Here is a 6,123-nt window from a genome sequence, read left to right as displayed (position 1 = left end):
GTTCTGGGTCAGGGGACATAATAATTTAACTCAGAATTTCTAAGATTGTGTGAATGTACATTTGAGATGTTGGTAAAGATCCGCCTCAGATACGATAGGGAAGATTATTATGGATTTTGTACATTGTCACAGCCAGCTGTTTAAGTCTTACATATTCTAGCCTTTCCCAGCCAAGCTCATCCAACAAAACACTTGAGCGAACATCATAGTTAGAAAAGGTGAGAATTCTAGCAGCCCTATTCTGCAGCTTGTGAAGTTTGTCTGCTAGTCCCTTATTGATATTACCCCATACGGCACCACAGTAATTAAAATATGGCATTACCAGTGCATTGTACATATTCACTCTAGTATCAAATGGTATAAAATGACTTACACGCCTTAAGATAGCAATACCAGCAGATATTTTCTTTGAAATGGTATGAATGTGTGTGTGCCAGTTTAAAGATTCATCAATTTGAACTCCAAGGGATTTATGTTTAATTACTCTTTCTAAGGGTGTATTATTGACTTTGACTGTGAAGTCACTATTTATTTGGGATAACTTAAATTGGCTCCCTATAAGCATGTATTTAGTCTTCTTAACATTTAAAGTTAATTTGTTTGCTGACAGCCATGACTGGATTAAATTCATATCATAATTCATTTTATGTTCAAGGACACATGAGTCTTCTGCAGATGTGGTAAGGGTAGTATCACCTGCATACATTCTGGGTTTTGAAAACAAATTACATGAAAGGAGATCATTAATATAAATAGTGAATGAGAGAGGGCCTAAAATAGACCCCTGTGGAATACCACATGTTATATTACAGAAATCAGATTGAACTCTATCAATGAACGTTTGTTGCTTTTGGTTAGATAGATAGGACCGGAACCGGTCAAGAGATTTAGAACTGACCCCATAGAGTTTAAGCTTTCTCAGAAGGATAGCATGATCCATGGTATCAAAATCTTTTTTCAAGTCCAGGAATATCACACCATTTAAGAGACTGTTGTCAATATTCCAAGCCATTCATTCGTAGCCTCAAGCAAAGCTGTTTCAGTGAAAAACATAGGTCTGAAGCCAGATTGTGATTCAGTTAACAAGTTATTATTATTTAAATATTCATATAATTGATTAAAAACAACTCTTTCAATTAATTTACTTACTACAGGCAGAACTGAGATAGGTCTGTAGTTGTTAGGATCAGTCCTGAGGTCTTCTTTAAATATTGGCGAAACTCTAGCTTGTTTCCAAGCATTTGGAAATATCCCAGTGGTAATTGACTGATTTATTATAAAAGTTAGACTGCGAGTAACTATGGGAGATGTTTCTTTCAGGAGACGTGCTGAGATGTTTTCAAGACCACTCGCTTTATTACTCGGTATTTTCTGAATTAAATTGAAGACCTCCTGGCATGATACTTTCGCCAAATTAAAAATGTGTTCTGCAGGGGTAATATAATCAGTAAAATTACTGGATGTATCTTTAATTTCAGAGGCTAAGGAAGGTCCTATTTTGGAGAAATGTGTGTTGGGTATATTACTGGTTTCGATGGGGTCAGTACTTACAGTATCCCCAGTGTCCAGCTGAGTTATCTTATTAAATTTAGGTTCATTTTCAATTAGTCTATTAATTCCTTTCCAAGTATTCTTTATGTTTCTGCGATTATCTTTGAAGAAGGCATTGTAATAGTTCATTTTAGCATTCTTAATTTCATAATTAACCTTATTCTTCATGTGTTTGTAAGAAGTCCAGTTGCCATCTGGTGGGAACCTTGAGGCTAATTTTTTGAGTTTGTCTCTCTGAAACAATAGCCTTTTTAACTCTGGAGTAATCCAGGGGGAAGAGATTCCTTTCACTCTCTTCTTCTTTAGTGGTGCATGGTTATCAGCAATGTCTAAGAACATGTGTTGCCATATATCCCAAGCAATGTCAGGATTATGCTCCTGTTCAATCAGATGCCACGGGACCATAGATAAATCAGTTCGAAAACTATCTGGAATAAAATTTTTTAAAGCATCTGCTCGTTACAGTCTTTGGATTTGATTTGGGGATACAAATCTTTCTTATTGCATACACCAGACAGTGATCACTGATTCCGATATCGGTGACTCCGGAGTCTGAAAAATTCCACGGATGATTAGTTAAAAAAAAATCAATAATAGATGATGTGAGCTGTGTTATACGTGTTGGCTGAATCAATTAATTGCCTATACTGGTCACTATCACAGATATCTAGTAGTTTTTGTGTGCTGCAATCTGGTTATGTTGCACCAACATTACGATTGAGGTCACCGATAATGTCAACCTCCATATTACATGAGTCCAATTTTTGCAATACATCTTCAAATCTGTTCATCAATTCAGTGGTGGACCCTGGAGGCCTATACCAAGTGCACACAATAAATGGTTTTGCTTTCGGTTTCAACACTTGGATACTGATCAGTTTCATGTTATCATCCGGGAGGTCAATGAGATGCTTATAATTTATTGAGTCCCTAATATAGAGGGCCACACCACCCCCATTTCTATTTCTATCTTTCCTTTCAAGGGTATATCCAGGGATACTGACCTCACCATTTTGAATAGAGCTGTCTAGACGAGTCTCATTATTAGCTAGTATATCAACTGTCTTGGACAGCATATAGATCCTAAGCTGGTCAATATTTTTATACAAGCTGGCCAAATTAATAGAAGCAATTTTAAACCCTCTAGTTACTGGAATACCCAAATTTGGCTGCACGTGTGCGCTACTTGAAAATCTATTAGTTGAATCTGTCGGAGTTTTTGGATGAACTTGGCTATTATCATCTAGTTCAATATGGGAATTTGTAGCGGAATTATTTATATCATTTATAGAAGGCCTTGTAGCTTTGGTCTTCCGAAAATTTTGATGGTTGTCCTTGGTCCAACTGGTCTCTTTGATGTTTTGCTTACTAGTATTTAACGCCTTAAGGAAGTTAGTAGCTAGGTAAGCAGAGCCCTTGCTATTTAAGTGCAGTTTACTACCATTCAGACACGACTCATTTAGTCGGTCATTGTTTACAAATTTCCATTTCATTTTTACACACATAGATTTAATTTCACAGTTTGTATCAGCTATTTTAGAGCCTACCCTCGTGTCTTGCCTGGAAATGATGCCGGAAATGATAATCCTTGGGGCTTCAGTGCTGCGTTGAATGTTTTTTCCCACTTCAGCTAATTTACTTGCAATGGTCTTTGGTGAGTCGTCGGTCGTTATGTTATTCGTACCAAGGTGAATAACAATAGCCTTCTTACATTTGTAAGCTCTAAAATCGACTTTAGATGTGCATTCTTCAACTTTTGCACCACGGAGGCATTGCTTCCTAATCGTATTTGAAGCTGACATCAAAATTAAGACTAGGTTTGATATCTTTGATGATTGAATCGCCCACAATAAGTGTATCAATTTCTTGAATCGGCTTTGATGGGTTCCTTACTTCATTCCACTCTCCCTCGAGACTTTCAACGCTGGCCTCATGATTACCATTAACACTTGTGGATTCGTAGGTTTCAACATCTTGGTTTTCTACTTGATGAGCTTCTTCATGTACAGATGGATTTAAAACTTCTTGAACAACTTCACCAGGCCGACATTCAAGGTTGCGGAGACTCTGTACTATTCTTGCCTCGGATTTCCTAATTTTTTGGATAATAACCTGTTCACTGCTGATTGCATTCTTGTCGTTTTCACGCACTGTGACTTCTGCAGTCTGATTTGCATTTGAGTTCGATGCAAATTTTGAGTCTAGTTCATCCGAACGTTTTTCAAAATTTGACAGTTTGTTTTCCATCTTCTTAATGGCTTCTATCAGGCAGACACAGCCATTACACGATGTATCTCCGTTTGAATAAAGAGTAGATGGGGGCCGAGTAGATGATAATTCAGCCTCAGCAGTTGCTTCGAACGTCTCGCTGCCCACAGTCGATGAAATGAATGGTAAAGTGAAATCAATTAAGGATGACGGCGATTTAGTCGAACTCTTGTTCGCCAAATGCGCAATATCTCTTATCACTTGATCCTTGTTTGTTATGTCGATGTTTTGTTGTACCAGTTAACTGTGACTGATCTATCCTGGCATTTGAAGACAAGTTGATTTCCATTGTTCTTCTGATCCCACGACCCTTGTAAGTTGAGTTGGGATTGTAGAAAATCTCTTAGACCAGTTGGCGAACCATTCCATTTCCATTGATGCTTGTTATCATCAAATAAGATCGAGTTTGACCACGTTTCATCAGAGCTCACAACTCCACAACCGCTCGCCATGCTGTCCCGCATAAAAAAACAGCAAATAAATGATGTAGAAAATGGTCGCCAAGAGGTTAACAGTTTGCGCAGTCTAATTAAACTAGCATATATTTTGGCTTAGTACGGAATTTGTTCAACTCGCTGAAATCGTGTAGCGACTCACACGACCCCTGTTACTATTTTGGTTCAAAGGGTAATCAAAATGTTCCTGAGAAAAACTGGACCAAAAATTTGATATTTAGCGGCCTCTCGGTGTCCAACTTCATAAGACGGGCTGTCTCCCTAATGGCCATTCAACGAACGTGTTGTCTTTCAGTTTTTGGCTAGCCTTACCTCATATTGCAGTCGTGTATGGCAAATACAAACTCCATACTTGCAGACTGTCGGACATTTTATTGGTTGTTATAAACAGTGGATATTATAAAATGTGCCGAAAACTGACCCTTTCCCTAGATGTCAAGTCTTTTTAAAGCCTTTGGATGCTTTTCAGAGCAAAAATTGTTTATTCGTACTCAACATATTGGTTACCTTAAAAAGTGAACTACATGTATTTGGTTAAAAATGTACTTAAGAATAGTGTGACCTAGCGACAAACACTAAACACTTTTGAAAACAGCTCACTTTTTGAACGTACCTAGGCAAGTTTTATGGTTATTGCATGTTTACCAATGTTTACCTTCAAGTCAGCATTTGTCCCACACTTGCGTTCATGCTGTTGATATTAGGTGGATGTCAGATTCTGGCTATCAGGGATGAAAACGGGTCACCAATAAATCTGTGTTCCCCTTCCACTACAGTGTAATAGGAATGTGTTTTCAACGAGACCTTTGCAAATATGCCACAGAACTGCTTTCTTGACAGCAATTAATCAGGGATCTAAGGAAAAAGTAGCCTGCGCCACACATGAAACTAATTCTTTCAGGGGCTTCCAACGAGAATGTAGTTTAAAACCACTTAAACATAGCATTTTTCAATATATTTTAGTATTTTAATTTTCATCTGTTTGGATTTCCTAGCTGAAAGTCTAGCGATCTAAAAATTATAGGGACCAATACTTACCTTTTCGAAAAGTTCAGCCAGAAAAAAGACTCCCGAAAATTCTAGGTGACCTTTTTAGGATAAACATCTGTTAAAAACGGGCAATTATACATACCATTTATTAGATGTTTGAAAATCCTAGGAGAGGCAGGCAAGCAAGAAATTTTACAAAAAATGTTCCGAAAATTCTAGATCTCAGATCGTCTTCCGAACAGATATTTTCTGAAAATTGTCATTGGGAGCCTCTGTTCCTTGTTAAGTCCATCTGCGACGAAATCCTTGTTCTGGGCCCCCACCTGTGTACCAGGATTTAAGTACGCTTCATGATTGGCCTGTTAGAAAAGCCATTGTCAATTTGTTAGAATTTGTATAAAAGGAAGTTCAAAACGTAGTTCTGGTAATTTGTTGAGTCTTTTGGGGACCCAGAACAAGGTTATTGGCGATGCTTCACAGACGTAACTACTAACTGAGGTTAAATTACGTCCGCGATGCAAGCTAAGGAAAAAGTTGGCCTTGTTTTGGTATTGGCAACAAAATTAGTTGCGACAGTTAGTCCTAAAGGGTCTCTCTGGTGTTTTCTTAGTTCCAAAAGGAAAAAAAAGAAGCTCAAGCTTCCTCTCCCATTTTCTGCAAGCAATGTTCTGCTGCTGTTTGAGTTACCTGTATAACCGCCCCACCTTTAGATGGAGACTGAAGGAGGAAGGGGACTGGTGCAAATTGTTTTATTCTCCTAAGCGCCCTGTGTGAGGACAGTGTCTCAACTTTTTTATCACCAACTGGAGGTACTTTAAATGGTAAAAAAATGTATTTTATTAAAGCCATTTGCATGTAG

The sequence above is a fragment of the Porites lutea genome, chromosome 2, assembly GCF_958299795.1.
Source record: "Porites lutea chromosome 2, jaPorLute2.1, whole genome shotgun sequence".
In the NCBI taxonomy this organism is placed as follows: Eukaryota; Metazoa; Cnidaria; class Anthozoa; order Scleractinia; family Poritidae; genus Porites; species Porites lutea.
Note: the sequence above shows the minus strand (reverse complement) of the source record.